At 37.0% G+C, this 21,249-nt stretch overlaps 1 pseudogene; it reads right to left on the minus strand.

Moving 5' to 3' along the window:
* Window positions 1-6,928: 6,928 nt before the first annotated feature.
* LOC114653040 (radial spoke head protein 3 homolog B-like) lies at window positions 6,929-19,037 on the minus strand (annotated as a pseudogene).
* Between the last annotated feature and the right edge of the window lie 2,212 nt (window positions 19,038-21,249).

Genomic DNA, 21,249 nt, shown 5'->3' on the forward strand with positions numbered 1-21,249 from the left:
TGTGGATGGAACAATTAGAAGAAGTTATCAGGAGCAGTGTGTGATGATGCTGTTGTTTTTGCTGAGTCAATGGAGGCTCTGATCGGGGCTATTGAGTGACTGAACGAGGAGTCTTAGTGTCTGGGTTTGTGAGTGTCCTGGATAAAAACTAAGATCCAGGCCTTTATTGACCTCTTGGGCACAGCCATCAGCAATGTGTCCGTCTGGAGAGAGAGTGTTGACCATGTTGAGGGGTTTACTTTCCTTGACAGTACATTCACGTCTCTGGTGACTCTTCCTATGAACTCAGTAGATGGATTGGGAGAGCATGGAGGGTCATGAGATTGCTGGAAAGGGGTGTGTGGTGCTCCCGATATATGTGCAAAAATATAAATGTCAAAGTCTTTAGAGTCCTGGTGCTTCCTGTTTTGCTATATGGTTGCAAGACATGGACGCTATGTAGTGACCTTCACTACTATGTCTCTTGAGAGAATTTTTGAATACCGCTGGTTTGACTTTGTGTTGAACAAGCAGTTGCTCATGGAGTCCAGAATGAGGCACATTACCTGCAATGTAAGTGAGCATCAGATACTGCACTACAGCCATGTGGCGGTCAATCCAGCTCACAGGATCCTCATTGTTGAAGACCCAAGTGGCTGGACCAAGCCAAGTGGATGCCCACATAACACCTTGCTGCAGCAGATAGATGGACATTTCTGAGGGGTGGGAATGGTCTGCATTTTTGCCTGGGAGTTGCCAATCAGGATCCTGAGTTGTTTTGTCGTGTGGTGTGTGCAGCAGCACACTGTACCAGTGCATGCTCCCCAACCTGACCTGACATGACCTGTTTTAGGTTTCATTTAAATATACTGTGTAAAGCAGTACTTAAACCACTTTCCAATTTGCTAAGGAAAAATTTACAAAATTTAAAATCCACAACCTTTTTGAGATTTAATGCAAAAGTGATGATCACTTTGGAAATTATTTTTACCAACTTCATGAAGTTAGTTTTCAAATTTCTTCAAGCAAACTTTTTTTACTGTTCAGTCATAAAAATATACTGAGATAATTTTAAAATTTAGTGTAGTCGTGTTTCTTATATATTACAACATCAAGACATATTTCTGAGAGTTTTTTATTTATCACTCTGAGAGAATGTTTTGGAACTACAGATTGGGATATCCTGCAGGGATCACATAGTGAGAACATTGAGGAGGTTGTTGACTGCACTACTGACTACATCAACTTCTGTATGGACATTGTAGTTCCAGTAAGAACTGTACGCTGCTATGCTAACAACAAGCCATGGATTACAAGTGACATCAAGGGCCTTTTGAACCAGAAGAAAAAGGCTTTCAAAGGCGGTGATCAGCATGAGCTCAAGCGCGTGCAGAAGGAACTCCGAGTCCAGCTCAGGGCGGCGAAGGAGCAGTACAGGAGAAAGCTGGAGCAGAAATTGCAGAATAACAGCATGAAGGAAGTGTGGGATGGGATGAAGATCATCACTGGCTGCAGCTCGAAGCGGGGTACCACCATCGAGAGAGACGTGAAGAGAGCAAACCAAATGAACAACTTCTTTAACAGGTTTGACCACCCTAACCCACTCTCACTCTCACCTCGGAGTACTGCACCCTCCACAAATCCTTCTGCTGATACCAGCATAGGAGAGACATACCCACCCATAATTACAACAGCGCAATTGAGCAGAGAGCTGAGGAGACTTTGTGCCAGCAAAGCAGCGGGTCCAGATGGAGTATCGCCACGACTGCTGAATGTCTGTGCGTCGGAGCTGGGGAGTCCTCTACAGCGCATCTTCAACCTGAGCCTGGAACAGGGGAGAGTCCCGAGGCTTTGGAAAACATCTTGCATCACCCCAGTCCCAAAGGTATCACATCCTAGTGAGCTGAATGACTTCCTGCCTGTTGCTTTGACATCACATGTGATGAAGACCATGGAGCGGCTGCTGCTTCACCACCTGAGACCACAGGTTCAACACGCCCTCGACCCTCTGCAGTTTGCATATCAGGAGAAGGTGGAGCGGAGGATGCCATCATCTATATGCTACATCGATCCCTCTCCCACTTGGACAGAGGCAGTGGTGCTGTAAGAATTATGTTTCTAGACTTCTCTAGCGCCTTCAACACCATCCAACCTCTGCTCCTTAGGGTCAAGCAGACAGAGATGGGAGCAGATTCATACCTAGTGGCATGGATCGTGGACTATCTTAAAGACAGACCTCAGTATGTGCGTCTTGGGAACTGCAGGTCTGACATTGTGGTCATCATCACAGGAGCGCCACAAGGGACTGTACTTTCTCCGGTCCTGTTCAGCCTATATACATCGGACTTCCAATACAACTCGGAGTCCTACCATGTGCAAAAGTTCGCTGATGATACTGCTACTGTGGGCTGCATCAGGAGTGGGCAGGAGTAGGAGTATAGGTACCTAATCAATGAGTTTGTTAAATGGTGCGACTCAAACCACCTACACCTGAACACCAGCAAAACCAAGGAGCTGGTGGTGGATTTTAGGAGGCCCAGACCCCTCATGGACCCTGTGATCATCAGAGGTGACTGTGTGCAGATGGTGCAGACCTATAAATACCTGGGAGTGCAGCTGGATGATAAATTAGACTGGACTGCCAATACTGATGCTCTGTGTAAGAAAGGACAGAGCCGGTTATACTTCCTTAGAAGGCTGGCGTCCTTCAACATCTGCAATAAGATGCTGCAGATGTTCTATCAGACGGTTGTGGCGAGCGCCCTCTTCTACGCGGTGGTGTGCTGGGGAGGCAGCATTAAGAAGAAAGACGCCTCACGCCTGGACAAATTGGTGAGGAAGGCAGGCTCTATTGTTGGCATGGAGCTGGACGGTTTGACATCTGTGGCAGAGCGACGAGCGCTTAGCAGGCTCCTATCAATTATGGAAAATCCACTGCATCCACGAAACAGTGTTATCTCCAGACAGAAGAGCAGATCTATCTATCTATCTATCTATCTATCTATCTATCTATCTATCTATCTATCTATCTATCTATCTATCTATCTATCTATCTATCTATCTATCTATCTATCTATCTATCTATCTATCTATCTATCTATCTATCTATCTATCTATCTATCTATCTATCTATCTATCTATCTATCTATCTATCTATCTATCTATCTATCTATCTATCTATTTGTTGTCATAATAATTCCGAAGCTGGCAGATTTAGTGCATAGACAGGAAAAAGAATGATGCTTAATCAGCATGTTCAGATGTGACAGAAATTAACCACTTGCATAATTAAAGTATTTTTTCCTACAAATGGTATTGTTTCAAGAAAGACAGGCATATGAGGGGGAGTCAAGTTCAAGTTAGAAAATGAGATTATTTGAAAATGGAACGAACCTTAACAAAACTGATAATGTCATTTCTCGATGTAGTCTCCATCCTTCTCAAAGCACTTTTGCCACCTGCCTGGAAGTGCCTGGATTCCAGCAGAATAAAAGATTTAGTCTTGTCCTTGCAAGAACTTGTGCATTGCTTTCTTCACATAGTAATCTGTCTTGAATTGATGACCACCCAGATGTTTTTTTAGCAGTCCAAAAAGGTGGAAATCTCATGGTGCCAAATCTGGTGAATAAGGAGAATGTGGCAATACCTAAAACTTCAGTTTCTCCGGACAAGCCTTGGTGTTCTTAGCAGTGTGTGAGTGCACTGTCTTGCAGCAAAAGGACTCCTTGAGACAACAGTTTCCGCCACTTGGTCTCCAGCAATTCAGAGTCACTTGCACTAGTGACTGTAGTACCCCTCGGCATGTAGTGTTCGACAATAACTCAGGTGCACAAGTGATTGCGAGGACAAGACAAAACCTTTTATTCTGCTGGAATCCCTTGTATTTCCTAAAATGCTTGCTAAGAGTGAGGCAGACTGCACAATAATATCAGTCATTGTTAAGCAGACAGACATTTGCTACACTAAAGGACAACCTTATAAAGAAACTCACAACCTTCCCAAAACATAGAATAACAGAGTAGAATAACAGAGCAAGGGAGTATGAGGCTATTATAACACAGTCTCATTGAAAATGTGAATTTCCCATTGGGATTAATAAAGTATCTATCTATCTATCTATCTATCTATCTATCTATCTATCTATCTATCTATCTATCTATCTATCTATCTATCTATCTATCTATCTATCTATCTATCTATCTATCTATCTATCTATCTATCTATCTATCTATCTATCTATCTATCTATCTATCTATCTATCTATCTATCTAAAAGCTGCTTGGCCAGAAGTACACTAGGAATCTTACTTGATCAAAGGATAAGACTGACAAACACCTTCATCACATACCCATGCAAGAATCAAGGAAGGAAAAACAAAAACAAAAGAACTTTACAAAATGTACAAGTTTAAGTATATCCAACAGGGATAATAGTTGTGAGAAATGCCTTATTTATAAATAACTGACAAAACACACCTTAAGGGGTACAACAAAATTGGGTTTTGTAGAGAAAAGGTGGTGCAGCGGTGTGTACATGAATTCCCAAAAGGGACAAATTAAAGAAAATGACAATGTTCATAATCATTTAACTTATCAGTGTTGAAAGAAACATGATTTTCAGTATCTTGTTTTGGATTATGAAATATATCTCCTTATGAATTTGTAGATTGATAGATGGCAGTGGAAGCCCAAAATAACTTGCTTGAAAACAAAGTATAGTCAAACAGCTGATCAAGGAAAGATAAGAAAATAAACTGGGCCTGGGAGCATGGACTGCAGGATCAGGAGCTAACCCGGGTCTACTTTTACCTTAAAATTATTGATGAACCTGAAACTGAATTTGTTTCACTTCACAAAAAGAATTGCAAAACTATTCCATTAAGAGACCAGTTAAATCTATGCCATTGAGCCAGGAAGAACAATGTTTAATACATATAAAATTTTTCCCCCTCCCTATATATTTTTGTCTTATCTGCAGCCTTGTAGCTGTGCTGATTCGAGGAATTCACTTACCATCTGAGTGCGCTGTGCAGGGCTGGATTAACCATTAAACAAAATAACCATGTGATTAGGGCATCAAGGGAAAGTTTTCCATTGCCTGATTTACCATGGACCATATGGTGCAAAACTGCAAATTGTGCAAATAAAGTGGAAGTGTACAAAAATAAACATTATTTTCCATCTTACTGTAAGTTTTGTTTCATTTCAATAAATAGTATTCTATTTTACAGTTTATTTTTGTTTATATTTTGAATTAGATATATATGGGGGCACCAAAATCTGGTTGATGAGAGGCTGCTTGTTCTGCCGGGTTTATTTATCTATTTCATTTGCACGTATTATAAGAAAAAAAAAAGTTTTGAGAAATAACACAAACATAAAATATAGTGAAGCCTGAAATTTTTTTTACACCTAGATTAGTTTAGAATAGACAGACAATGGCTGAGGATGTTGTGTTTGATTGAGTAATTGATAACGTTTACTGCTCCTTATTCAGAAATTTATTGAAATTTGTTTTATGACAAGGCAGATCTCATTTTAGAGTTTGATACCAATATGCCATTGTGATTTGTAGCAAATATAAATCAGCTTTGAATAAACCTCCTTTGAATCATCGTAACTGAATACCACAACACGTGCTGCCTTGCAGCAGTCTCTGTGAGTCAAACAGCCCATTCCTCCCACACAGTGCAGATGCTTTCCACAGTCAATGCCTGGAAGTGCTGTGGCTAGTTCTGAAAATTCAAAGAAGTAGCTAGGAATATATAAGGAATATATAAGGAATATATAAGGAATATATTGATGGATTAACATTTTTTTAACTAAAGGACTAAGGAGACCACTTCCTAGAATATTATTTTAATTTTAGTTTTAGAATCATAACAAGAATTCCATCATTACAATGGCACAGACCACAGAGTGGTCTTATTAGGGGTTACACTACTATAGTATATGTAAGCAATTCTGTTACCCCTGTCTGTAAACGTACTAGTAATGATTACCATAAGAATTGTTCAGAGAGCCATGGACCACATTGGTAGTGTGACGGCTTCAACTCAGAGCTTACATTGATGACCCAAACAATAATTTTTGTCATCAGTGCCAGTATGCACAAAGATTCTAAATTATTAGGTCGGAAGTATTCTAGAGGGGCATGATTGAGCTTAACAACAAAGCCATTTTGTATCCCAAATGCTGAGGGAAGCAGGAAGGATCAACACTTTCCTATTGACAACATCCATTTTCCCTCCATAATGGGTAAATCAGTATCCATCCAGCAATTAACCAGGAATTGCAAGCTGGGTCAAGAGTAGCGGGCAAGTCAAGATTGGCAGCCACATTCAAAGCCCAGATTTAGCAACAAAAAACCATCCCATTCATCCTCAGGCCTAAAAAGTTCTTATTACAAAATGTTAAATGCTTTAAGAAGATGATCATTCTTTACTAAGCAGTAATACCTGAAAATGAGCTGAATCATAATCTGAAGCTTCCCCTCAGCCTCATGCACCAAGAATCTACACTAGAAACTTGTAGTGTCTGTATGATTTTATCACTTATGTGTCTAAAAGTAAACAATTCTTAGAATGAATACATATTTTGGTGAAACTAGTAAAAATTTAAAATAAAATTTCATCAGCCAATTTTGATAACATTTCGCAACTAGTCAATCCAATCTAAATGAAAATGTGTATGGTAGCCCTAGTAGAGACAAGGAGAGAGATGCTTTTTGATTGTACTAGTTTTTCAGAATCATTAGAATTTGAAATTATAATTAGTAACAAACATTAAATAAAACTGTAAAACTCAATTCATGATGTTTAATAAGTTAACATTTATTCATGTAAAATGTTAACTTATTTAACTGTGCAAATTCCTCAGTGGACTAATAGTGATCATGATGACGGGGATTCTAGTTTACCTTGTCTCACTGTGCCACAGAAGTTCACCATTTACTCTTTCTCAACTGGTGCTTCCACCAGAGTTTCCACTGGAGCTTCCACAGGAGATGCTTGCAATCTCCTTTGTACCACTTCATGGATTAACACTGAAGAAAAAATGTAAAATTTATATTATGGTTGATAGTGTGATACTCTTCCATTCACAAATTGTGAAATGTGATTTAAAAAAAAAGGGGAAAGGTGGCACTGTTCTATATTTAACACATGGATCCAAATAAACTCAAAATATTATCTGAAAAATTAATGAAACAAGTGTAGCAAATACAATGCAAAGACTGCGGCCCCAGTTCAAATGTGCATGGCTGTTACATTTTTTAATGGTGAATAAAGGCAAAATAATGAATTCAATTATATCATTTATGAATTGGGGATACTTTTTTCATCTTTTATGTACCAGACTGACCTATACAGCCATTATGTACATGTATGTGGTATAATTGGAAAAATATGATAAAACTAAATCCTTGGCAGTTTCTGATCAGTTTGTATAGCTGCTACTGGAATGTGTTCAAATCTGGTTAAACAGATCTGAGTTGGCCTGTCTGTGCTGTTTTTACAGAATTATGATCAGGATATGCTAAAACATTCAGAAAAAAAGGAAAAAACTATGAATAAAATGTTTTACCTCCTTTCATTCACTCAAGACACATGTGATTCATGGGGAATTCATTCACTCGGGGAAGATAAATTGTTTTTGTACTACTTACTATCCAAAGCTTTTCTTCCAAGAATAGGCCTGTACATGGCTTGATCAACCTCTTTCATGAGCCAGGGCATAAATTTGGTTTCAACATCTGTAAAATGATACGTTGTAATGAGTGATAAATAGGCAAAGATAGCATGTTTATTAAAAGTGGCTTACATATTGGATATAACCCTTACAGTTGTATCCAGACCATCTACAATCTACCTCAGGCAAATAAGCTCCAGCTATCTCTGATAATCTAATGTTTGAATATTTATTATACAGCATGACCTGGTGTTCTATTGGAGCATTTTAAAATGCTGGCCTGTAAGGTTTTTTTTTTTTTAACATTCTTCTGTTTCTTTGTTTTAGTAATATAGTGCTAAAACCAGAATCTGATGTGATATTAATTTTTAAAGAATATATTTGCTTTGATATCAATGGCTGTTGGATTTGTTTGCCTTCTCATATTTCTAATATTACATATTTAGAGCTAGAACACCTACCTCTTTCCACAGGGTCATAAAAATAACCACCATTCCATAGACGACAGTAAACCGAAGTTATTAGATCAGCAAGATAGTGCTTTGCAAAGGTCTGTGCTGCTATTTTTTCCACCGTCTCTTTTTCCTTCTGAATAACTTCCCTTTGCTGTTTCAAACGTCGCTCCTTTAAAAAAGGAGAAAGGGTAAATGTGCGCCTAAATGGTGTGTTCACCTTTCTTTCTACAGAAAAAATACAGCTCTAGCCATATATTAGTGAAGTGTAAGGAAACTGACTGATCAGAGTTTAGTTGTGCATTTAAGAGATATGATATTTGGGGTTCAAATCCTTGTTTTATGTTCTTTTTTGTTCATGTTTGAGTTATTTCTTTATGTTGTTTTTGTTTGTTATTTTGTTATTCCCAATGCATGTGTTATATTCCTCGTATTTTGTGGGCGTTTCCCCAAGAAGGACAATTGCCCATCATCCTATAAAGGGACGGGCAACCCATAATCCCTTGTGGTTCATTCAAATGTCCTTGGGAGTTGGTGAGTGTGCTTGTGATTTCTTTGTGCTTTGGTGATTTATTGGACATTTGGCTTTTTTTGATTTTTCTTTCTGGATTCTGTTCTGGGATTTTAATTGCACGGATTGCCCTGTTTTCAGGCAGGTTCTTTTTGCCTTTTTCTGCTCCATTCAGAACATTTTTGTGAAAAATAAATCTTTCTATTTTATAAAGCGCCTGTGTTTGCCCAGTGTTTGAGTGTAATACCTCACTCTAGAATGCATGTTTGGAAGTGCTTGTCACTTTGTGCTTGGAAACTCTCAAGTTTCATAAAAAATGTTTGCAGGGATACTAAAGAAGGAATCATCAAATGGCTCAGAAAACTGTATCTCTTACTTTAATCTATGACAAGCAAGGATGCATAAACCTGCCTAAGGGAAAAGTAAGCCTTTCTCTGCAATGTCAGTTCATCACAAATATATTAAAAGGCAATAGATTTAGTCTTAAACTAAGGTATTTGTTCAGCTAAACACAAAGCAAAACTGTCTAAACATCCACCTCCCCATTACCTAATCCAAACCTCCCATTTAAAATGGTGTTTCCATAGAGAACGACCTCACAAACCCTTCTTTATTAAATCAGTGCCTGTACAGCATCAGTACCTTGAACACTAGGTTTCTGATGGCCTCTGCTTTACCAGGTAAACAAAAAACATTTCCACTAAATAAAAAATCAAATATCTAAGCACTTGTTCTCCATTTTGCTCAAAAAAATATCACAGTTGTTCAAACCTTTTGAAATTATGTGTTATTGATTTATAATTTCCAGACCAGCATAATTTTCAGTAAAGCTTTTAAAATTTGTGCAATTGATTTCCTACTCCCAGAATGACAATTTTCTATAAACTTTAAAATATATAATGATATCAAGGAGAGCAAAGTTTCAAATTTTTTTAAGCCGTACCTTCTCCTCTCTGCGTCTCCTTTCTTGTTCCTCCAGTCTCTGTGCTTCAGCTAGCTCAGCGTTTCGAAGCTCTTCAAAGGCCCTTTGTTGAGCACGGAAGGTTGCCAGCTCCTCTTCCTGGCTGACTTCAAGCAAAGATTGCTCGATAATTTTACCCACCATCACCTCCAGTATGGGCTTCACTTCTATGTCAAAATCAAAGAGCTGGAAATAAATACAAAGATTACTCAGATAAATAAATAAAGAAATTAAAATGTAAATTGAAGTTGCCATTTATTAAGATATTTAAGATACAATTGCTTTCATTTCTTTTGTTTTCCAATTGGAGCACAGACATGTGAAGTGACATGCAGTAATGTGATCTGAATCCACAACGCCACACAAAGTTATAGTTTCAATTTCGTTTATTGTAGTGACACAATAAGAGTAATACTTAAGAAAATATCTCTAACCACCACAGCATAAGGAAGTAGGAACAAAAAATGCATCCCAAGGGGAAAAAGCAGAAAGAGGGCTCCAGAGGGGCAAAGACATCATGAATGTGGAAAACATTTCTTTCACTGGATCAGCCATCATAGTTATTACATGAATATCGTTGTAGTAAACTTAATCAATTAAATTAATATTTAGAACAAAATTGTGCAAGGGAGATTGAGATTAGGGTTCTAAGTTGATGATTTCATGTTGTGTACAGATCAAGAGAAGCCACTTCCATTGCCATATGAATGCTACTGTGACACTTATGTGACATATGCATTATAAAGGATACAATTTAAAGTCAATGTACAAGTACATTTTGGGGTTCATTTTATTTATTATTCACTTTAAAAACAGGGCAAGTGTCTGTGTGTCTGTGTATCTGTCCAGTTGCTATGTGTCATTTGGTATGGGATTTGTAACAGCTGTGCGAATGTTTTTGAAGGACCATCTGTTGGAATGAAAAATGCAATGGATTTTATTACTATAAATCTTTGTGATGTGCCATCTGTTGGAATGACCAATGCAATACATTTTATTACTACAAATGTTTGTGGCACATTCCAATAAATGGTGCACTGCAAATGTTAATTATATTAGTCTATGTTGATTGCTCAAATTTCAACCTATGTTAGATGGGCAGCACATCTAGTCTACTTATGTAAAATGACAAAATGTCTGTCGACCATGCCAGGGTGTAATGTCATCTTGCATCCACCAGAGACCTGAAATATCCAATGAACAAAAGCAACAAAATGCACAAAGAAAGATGGACGTAAGAGCTAACATACCCAGTGAACAGAGGCTCCTAAATGCACAATGTGATTTATACGGGCAGATTTACCATTGTACCATTGTGACTGTTTTAATAAACTGACATTTTGTTATATACTGACATAATGTGCTGAGCCATATCTTAATTTAACAGCTGCTATTTTTAGATATACTTTAGCTGTTCAAGTGTAATAAAAAATTTAGTACTATAATAATGTATCATTGTCAATATTGCTTAATCCATTTAAACTTCAAAAATAATGTAAAATTTTTTTTTTGCTTTTCTTACATGATAACCAAGCACAAGCTCTGTCTGGATGGCTGTTTCTTTTTTATAGTCTGTATTTCAAAGATGTTCAAAGCCAGTTACAAATGTATAATGATAATTAATCATAAAATGTAAAATTCATTTTTTTCTCCATTAAAATATTCTTCCGTCAAGTGTATTTTCTTCTGGATAATGTTGTCAGCAGGGACAGCGCTAAGGGGTGGTTAGATTTGGTGGGTCTTAGAAGGGCTTAAACCACCTCTATAAATGCCATCTCAAAAAAAGAAGAGAGAGATAATATGATTAGGCTACTATGGAGACAATTAAAACTTTTTTTTTTTTTTTTTTTAGAAGTTTCTACTTGAAACTTTGTTTATTTTGTTTAAGTATTAATAAGTTTAACTTCAAGAAGAAAGTTATGCCTCGACCGGGTTCTTTGTCTTTAGTCTTTTTTTGTCAGAATATCTCTTTTGACATCTTTGTGCACCAATACTGGTAGAAATGAAATGTGCACAAGTTAGGAGGCAGCATGACATGAGACATTAATCTGTTGCACAAACCAGCTGTATACACCATCACACACATTGGCCAGTTGACTTAACCAGATCATTGAACTGTGAAAATTCTGATACAGAATAATTCTTGTTCAATATCTTTCTAACAATAAGGTCAAGTTTTTTTTTAACATAATCTCCATTGATTTTGTACATCTCAAGTTATTACCTTCTGTCACATCACAGCTCACTCATACAATTTATTTACATTTATTTGATTGGCAGATACTTTTAGCCAAAGCGACTCGTAATTGAGTAACATTAGGCTAGGACCTGTTTGTTCAGCAAGAGGAGTAGGATGGGAAACAAAAGTCGATTGCCACAAGCAAAAAGATGTAATAACTAATAAATTTACATATGTAGATTAACAATCAATAACACAATTAAACTAATGTAACAACAAATCAAGCAACAGTATGAAAGATCACAGGGCAAAGTTTTTTTTTTCAATCAATTAGACAGATGTTCACAGAACAGATGAGTTTTCAATGGCTTCTTAAAAACATTGAGGGAGTCAGCAGTTCGGATGAGGTGGGCATCTCATTCCACCAACTAGGAACTACATGGGGAAAGAGTGTGGATTGAGACTTCATACCACACAGAGGCAGCATCACCAGACACTGTTCACTGGCAGACCCGAATGAGTGAGGAGTGTCTCCATGTTCACAGGTGCTGACCCATTGACTACTCTGTAGGCAAGCATCAGGGATTTGAACTTAATGCATCCTGTTACAGGAAGCCAGTGTAGTGACCTGAAGAAAGGAGTGACATGTGCTCGCCTCGGCTGGTTAAATACAAGATGCGCTACTGCATTCTGGACCAACTGCATCAGCTTGATAGCACATGTGAGTTCTCTTGCCAGAAGTGAGCTGAAATAGTCCAGAAGTGATAAGACTAAAGCCTGGGCCAGATGTGGTGCTGCATATTCTGGCAGATAAGGTCTGATCTGATCTGATTGTAAGGAATGCCATCATTAGTCATTGCTGGGCTTTTAACAGTCCACCCTTTCAAGTAGAGTGAGCTTTTGAAGAAATACAGATGGTATTGATTTGTTGCAGAAATTGAAGTGGTGAGAGGCTACTGAGAAGCGCACAGAAAAAAGATCAATAAAGGGTAAGTCAGTAAAATGAGGAGTACGTCAAACACAAGGAAAAAGTCAAAACATACAGTTTTTCAAACATCTGCAATTAAAAGTCTAGGTTCAAAACATAAAATGAGATTAAAGGTAAACTACAAATCCATCGTCCACTTGATCAAGACACATTTTGGAAGAGTCTGGACTTCTTTTTTCCTGAACACATCACATCACTGATTGCTTTGACTTATCCATGGAAGATAACTGAAGGAAAAAGAAAAAAACTTGAATACTTGGCTCCAGTATTCAGCTTCAGATGGAGGATGTGAGAAAAGTGTGCAATGTGTATGGGATTGGAATTTTTTTTACCAGCATAAATCAAGTCAACAGTATTTGAATGTGTCTGGTTTCAAACACTGGCTAAGATATCATTAAGCTGTAACAGTAAGGAAAGTTTCACGGTTTTATATTTTTATATTGCGTACCTTTATTTTTGTGACTGCCATACTGTGCATTTCTAAGCTGACATGTATAAAGCTGAACGAGATTAACTCCAAAACTTACTAAAGGTTGTTCAGTTCTGGCAATAGGAGTAATGCTTTATGAGCTTCTGATATAGATTTCCTGAGAACTGCATGCATCCTAACAGTGCACTATTTGGTTTGTCAATTGCAACTGGCAACACTAGTTAGTCAAGGAGAACATTGCAATACATCCACATACATTCAACTGTTTTTTTCCTGATATATCTACACACTATTCACAATGCAGTAGGAAATAATAAAAGCCTGTAATAAACATAGCTTCATTTTTGCAATCAGCTGGGAAGCCAATACATTGGAAAGATTGGCGGAGACTCCATATCAAGGCTGTATACTTCCCAAACATACTAGATGGCAGCATTCTTGAGCCTCCGTACCCAGTTGGACATACACCGGCTGTGCTGGGAACTGTAGTCTAGTGGGGCAGCCCTTTTCAGGTTTGTGGATGCCACCAGGGGGTGCTGCGAGGAGTTGCACTCCCCACATTATAGGACTTCTATATGACCCAATCATGCTTCCAAAGGGCGAAGCTCTGGCATTGGAAGTACTCCCGGATCTTCAATAAAAGGAATCACACTGCATTATACAGCCGGAAGAGGAGGCAGGCAATACTCATTTGGGAGTAGTGCAGAGAGAAAAAAGAAGATTTCTGTTCAGTAAAAGTTTGTGTTGTTAATCCAGGACTGTGCTGGTGCATTTGTGTCCAGGGTTTTGGGCTCTGTGGTGACCCCTGATGATTATGGCCTGAACCATCAAAAAAGTGTCCTTGAATGGCTGTGAGAGTATATTGATTACACTCCATTTTATAAAATATACCAATAATACTTCAAAGAAAATGTATTACACTTTTTGCATAATATGTATTTAAATTGAGCCTTTCAGTCCATACCACTGCTTGCATATACTTTGTATAAAACATCAGATAGCCTACACTTTCTGTAGCTAGTAAAAATCAGTCATTTCATCCACTTTATGATTCTTGCATTGTTTACATAAAAAGGTATAAAAAGCCTGAAGCACTTTTGATGATAGCCTTCTCTGAAAGCACAAGACTTAAGAGTGCATTGACTGGGAACTCATGACCAAGAATCAAGCATCACATGAGCCAAATGTTGCTTCTCTGCAAACTACAATCAGACAGTAGTTCTTGTCACTATGGCAAGACAAATACATATTGTGACATTTGCAGTAAGAAATGACATTTTCAATATATACATCATTCACTAACAAAGGTTTGTGCCTAACACCTTTGCTGAAATTAATTAGTCTGGACAAATACATTTGTCAAATAGTGCAAACTACAAACATTTGTATTAGAGATTGCCAAAGAAATCAACAGTCAAATGAAATGTCAATCCTTACCTTAGTGTCCTTCTGATTTAACATACTCATGATTTTATAACTGCTTAAGTATTTCAAAAGGTAAGTTGAGCATTATGAGAACAATTGGTATTGACACTTACAAGCATTGTCTCTGATCAGAGGTTAAGATGAAGGTTGACATTATCCAGTTAAGCAATATTTATGGGTCAAAATTTTTTTTTGTATGTCAATAAGCAATATTTTACTGAGAGCATTTCACAGTGATTATATTAAAATATACATTAAATGAAACAGAATATCATTTGTGTAAGCACTAGAGTCTCCTAGAAATTAAATTCGATAAAAAGTAAACAGCAAAGCAAACCCTGCTTTGGCACCATTTGTCTATTGACTAACTAATTTCCACATCCTGTGGGTTTGTTATCCAGTAGATGTGGCAATTGTGCTCCTGTTCACCAGTTGCTTTTGTGTGTGCATGTATGTGAGTAAATTAAGAGGTTCTCCAACACAGGAATTGATTATAAAAACAGTATATTTGCTTTTTATTGTAATTTTTTTTCTAACTTAAAAACGTATATTAAAAAGTGACATTTTTATGCTTTGAAAAAAATTTCATAGAGAATCACATTTTCATTTGGTCAAGAAACTGAATGCTTTTGAAAGGTGCTGTATGTATTTCACTGTATATTGCATGCTGATTCCTTTGTATTTATATTTTAACATTTGTTTTGAACTTTATACCCCATATGATATTTCTCATAATTGTATGGTGTTTGGGGCACATAAATGGAAGCGTACTTAATAAGCTCGATTCAACTGAAAATTGAATTTCTGTTAATAAGGTAACTAATAAATACCTCTCCTTCCAATATCTGTGTGTCCACATCCTTCCCAGATTTTGCTGGGATGAAAAGTGGAGTGGCTGGTCTGTCCAGGAGATTATCAGTCTGACTAGAGACATCGCTCACTATTATTCGATCACTCAGTTCCTCCAGGTATAACTCTGAGGAAAAAAAAAAAATATATATACTGTATATATATATATATATATATATATATATATATATATATATATATATATATATATATATATTAAGTTTCATATCTGTCTAGATATATATGACAAAAGTGGGATTGGCCTGCCTGCTGAATATTTACTGTACAGTGTGAACAATGGAGGAAAGAACAAGACTTCACTCACTGGTAGAGGAAGCAGCGTTAGACAGAGTAGAGTGAGGAACTCTATTGAAGATGTCTCAACACTACAGGACCAGACTCACCTCCCTGTAGTAGAGCTCCTTGATCTCAGCTAACTCTCCTTGTACTGTCTTTGTACCATTATCATTGCAAGAGACCAAGATTAAGACTGAAAGATTTACAAGCCGCCATGATTTGAACTTGACAGAGTGTGTTTGTTATAATATTCTTGTTTATTATGCCGATCAATGTAATGACACATGTTAGAGTGCAGTTTCCAATTAGACAGTAACGTTACATTTCTTCAGTTATTTGTTTAGATGTGCAGTCAGAAGGTGGATGTTGTGAAGCCTCATCTTTGTATCTTCTGGTGGTGTTAGGTAGATTTGTTGATTCGGCATTTTGAGTACTGAAATTTGTATCTTCTGTGGCTCTTTGTCATCAGCTCTCTTAACAGCAGTCCTTTTGATGGAGTATGAAACCTCATTTACTTCAAAAGCTTATTCTGCAATTTATATTTTCATGAAAGTTTGTAAAAATTGACAATTTTTTCAAGCTTAAATAGAGTCCTAAACAATCATTGTAATGCTGAACAACAGCGAGTACACACAGAACCTGTGACAACATTAAGTATTATTCACATTCACCATTCATCCACTGATACCATCGATGCCAATGTATGCCAATATATAATCTAATGCTACAGAAAAGTTTTTCTCTTGCATCAGGTTTATTATTAGAACAGGTTATGTTTATATTTAAAATGTGTAATGTGCTCTCTGCACACATGGCACATGTTTATATATTTTGAGAGACTTTTAGACTGTGGATAGTTCATTGTAAATGGAAGCTTACATTCTTTTGGCCCATGTTAACAAGAGAACCTGTGGTCTTTGCAGTTCAAAATCCTCGCCCCTACTTTGAGTGCCACCTTCATGGGGCATTGAATAGGTTTAGTATTGCGACATTCAGTGAACTGCCTAATTATTTCCACCCAGTTTTAAGCAAAATCACTTATGGCTGTCTTCAAATGTATATATTATATATCTAGCTTCATCAAGACTATGCATAAATTAACAAAGTGATCTAGATCTGAGCTTATAGAATATTTAAAGAGATCTTTATTCACAGTAAGCAGCTAAAACCAAACAAACAATTGAGAGAAACAGCAGTAATCCACAGTGTACCTGTTTGCACCCGAATGTGTTGTCTGCCCTCCACTGGCAGAGGAGTTGTTGGAGGAATATATTTGATCTTTCTCCTTCGTGTAACTATCTTCTTAATCTCTTGCTGTAATCACCAAAACAAAAAACATATTTTATAATATTTCTAAAAGAGCACCAATTCAGGATTAAGTATACATTTTTATAACAGTCACACAAGCATTCACAACATAAATACTATATTGAAAATTTATTCCACAATGGTTTTGCTTACACTTTAAAGCATGTTTTCTTTTTTTTTTTTTTTTTGCAACCCAATCTTTCCCTTTTTAGCTTCTTCAAGACCCAATCCAGACAATTGTCAGAGCGGTTGTCCCCTTTGGAAAATCATCACTGATCATCAAAGTTTAATCAAGGATGATCATTGGATCAGTGTTGATAGCCCAATCAACCCACCATGACCTGCTTCGCAAACCATCCATAAGAACAGTAATCATGACTCATTTTGGATTGCAACCCATAGTTTAAGAAACCCTGCTTTAAAGTATGGCTTTCTGCCATGATGTTTGTCTAAGGCCAGATGCAAATGAATTGATAAGCAAGGCTAACTCAAAATGGTCACTTGAGAACATTACATATTTCATTTATATGCTCAAGAGACACTAATATGGCATTATGCCTGTGATTCATCAAATTCTGAAAGCAGACAAAACAGACAGCAGATAACCTGGCAGTTGTCAAATACTGTAACTGTAGAGTTAAATTTACTATCTGCTCAAATTATTATTAATAATAATTATTACCATTATCTCTCCTCAAAGTATGTATTTTTAATTTTAATGGTCTTTATGATGCTCAATAATTCATTTCATTTGTTCACATTCTTTTCCATACAAAACACACACTTACTTTTGGCATTAAAGCTTGTGCATATGTGTTTCCACGTACAACCCGTCTATCATACATGATGTTCACATATTGCATTGGTGTAATTGTTGTTCCATGTCTATATCACAAAAAGAAAAATAAACATAATTATAAACTATTATTCAGAATATTAAAAAGGAAATAAACATCCTAAATAAGGCACTTGGTGTATTATTTCCAATGCTCTTTTGCAAATGTGCTGTGGATTAACACAATCACGTACACATGGGTTATAATATACTTTCACTAAAATAATATCTACGCAGTCTTTTTCCAAACCAGTTTATTCCATAAGAGGATCACAGAAAAACCTGATCAGTAACTACAATACCACACAATTAAAACCCAACAATACTAACACCAAGTCTTACAGAATTTGCAGTCCAGAAATAACTTATGGGTTCATGGTGGAAAAACAGCAAATTCAGTAATTGTCAAAAAATGTAAGTCCATAGTTGTGAATGTTAGATGTCCAGCCAAACAGTCCCCCATAGATCACCATAGTCCTAATGGTAAAGGCTCCTTGACCCCTGGTGATATGCAGCATTCTTCAGAAACTCGCCTTTCTTCCCATGTGACTTCTTTGGGACACAGTTGGTGACAGTTTACTTGTTCCAGGTGATGTTCACTTAAATTAATGTGAAGATCTGTATTGGCCCATTCTTCATCCTTTACCGTTAGAGTAATTTACCTTGAAAAACAACACTAGGAGCACAAATCACCAGATAACATCATATAACACCACACTAGAGGTCACACGAGCCCCTCCACCACGCCAACTTCCTAGCATATAACAGGGATATGTGCATTGCAGGGCATACTGAAAATATAATACTGGTTTCTTGTATTCAATATTTTCACTACAGTTGTCTCATTCATTTCTACAAATAAATTCCAATTGTCTTTCCAACATAATAGTGTATTGAGCTGTGGAATTTCTTTGTATGGAAAAAGTGGCACAAAATGGTATAGAACACACAGAGCTGCAGACCCCCCTTCACTGACACTGATATCAAAAATCAGCTCAGTAGAAGTTTGTTGTTCTCCTTCTTAATCGCTGATGAATGCATCTGGTACTGGCTCTGAAGTATCTCAGCGCTGCATGGTATTTCCACCATGAACAATGAACAAGATGATCATAACTCACCTTTTGTGAATATTCATGGACACAACTTTACAAAAATTAGCAACCACAGACTGGTTCTATTTGTTCCCTAGAAACCAATAGCAGAAAGCCATCCCCTTCATTTATCATCCAATTTAAACCTAAGATCTGCACTCTTTGTCTCCTCACTGCATGTCTTTAACTTTTCTGCTTTAAAGTACGACCCCTGTTGCTTACAATTTAGCCCTTATTAAGGCTGAAGTGATCCTTTTACTATAAAGGGTAAGCTAGAGTAACAGCGAAAGACTATATGTAACGGAGTTGTGTGTATGTACCAAAGGATTGTGAGGTACACAAGCAAGAGAGACCATATTTAAGAGCAATTTATTTGAATTGTAGAAGACAAGGATGGATTGATCACCATCTCTTAGCAGACATGCCTTTATGTTTGCAAAAGATGACCAACAAAGACAAACCATGTTGAGCATGTTTTATGTGTGTCAGAGAAACACTCTCAGTAGACAATAAAAAAGCAAGACAAAATATCATCTACATTACGTGAGGTGACATGAACCAAACTATACATACACTGCTACTTTATGACTTTGAGACTGCATTGTGTATAACTTCATAGTTAGGGTAAAGCCCATACAGTATATGTATTAATTGTATGTGCACGATTTTTTGGTGAATATTATCACCATAACTGAATAACTCATGTGAAGGATAAGTCTTTATCTTTTGTAAGTTTCTCCTCTTTACTTAAATAGAAAAACTAAACTCGGTTCACAGCAACTTCAAAGAGTGAACACACAATGAAGACACACATCCCCACTAAAGAGCTGTGACGACAAGTTCAGTGAAACTGTAAAGAAAATTGCCACCCCTATTAAGGCAGGGAGTTCCAGACAAATTTTCATCTAGATAAGGACTAGAGCAGATCTCCGTTGTAAACGTTTAGAAGCCGATCCTGAATGAATAATGTTTCTATTGACAATTCTTTAGACAACAAATAAAGAAGGGAAATCATTCATAAGTTTGTGCTTTCCTAAACAGGGGAGAGAAGATAAAACCAAATTAATTTAGATTTATATTTTCCTGCTCCTGTATATACCTGCATATATCCAGCTTATATTATCATTATGTTCTAAATAATTTTATTTTTTGTAAGATGCAATAGCCAATTGCAATGTCCAAACCACAAAAAGAGAAAGTTAAGGTTGTTTTGTGTAAACCTTCACCAATTTATTAATGTCCAATTTATGAATGTTGTTAATATAAACATATCTCTTCACACTTCTGATGATGACAAACATTGCAACATAAAAATTCTGTACACAAATAAGTACCTCTAATTATTATTAAAACTTATAGCTCCCCTGTAGATTGTTGATTTTGAGAGCTGATTTTGACTAATATATATGATTTTCAGTATTTGATTATATATTGATTAAACTGAATGACTTATGTCCTTGTTACCTTTAGCACTCTTAGAACACATTATAATTAAAGTTTCTTGATTTGTGACCCAGTCCTGCTGCTACTTTAGCACAAAAACATGTATGGATAAGGAAACTAGATCCAAGGGTCCTAGGGCCTCATGCATAACGCCGTGCATATAATTCGAACTATAACATGACGTAAGAACAAAAACGGAAATGTCCTTACGCACAAAAAAATCCAGATGCATAAATCTGCGCGAACGCCAGCTTCCACGTTCCTCCGCTACATAAATCCCGGTCAGTGTGAAAATTAATGCACGTGCATGCGCCTGCTGTCCCGCCCCAACTCCTCCCAGAATTACACCTCTTTGAATATGCAAATCAATAAAAATAGCCTTTAAGCTCAGCCTTCTGTGAAAAGACAATAGCAAAAGTATGAGGGAAAATAGAAGAATTTCAGTGAATACCAAGTAAAGGCAAAGAAAAACACACTATTTGTTGGTTTAAACAGTGGTATAAAAAAAAATAAATAAAAATAAAAAAAAATGTCAGGACTTAAAGAGAATGCAGTTTATTGTGTTTTTGTGAAACATGGCTAACAACTAACATCCCAGATGCTAACGTGGAGCTACCCGGGTTTAGCACAGTTAGAGCGCACAGAGACACAAATACCTGCGGGAAGTGGAAAGGAGGAGGACTCGCTCTCTATGTGAACACAAGGTGGTGCAACCCTGGACATGTAAACGTCAAAATCTCCACTTGCTGCAGGGACATTGAACTGTTGGCTGTAAGTCTGCGTCCCTATTACTTGCCCAGAGAGTTTGGACAC

Source organism: Erpetoichthys calabaricus, chromosome 1 (genome assembly GCF_900747795.2).
Source record: "Erpetoichthys calabaricus chromosome 1, fErpCal1.3, whole genome shotgun sequence".
NCBI classification, from domain to species: Eukaryota; Metazoa; Chordata; class Cladistia; order Polypteriformes; family Polypteridae; genus Erpetoichthys; species Erpetoichthys calabaricus.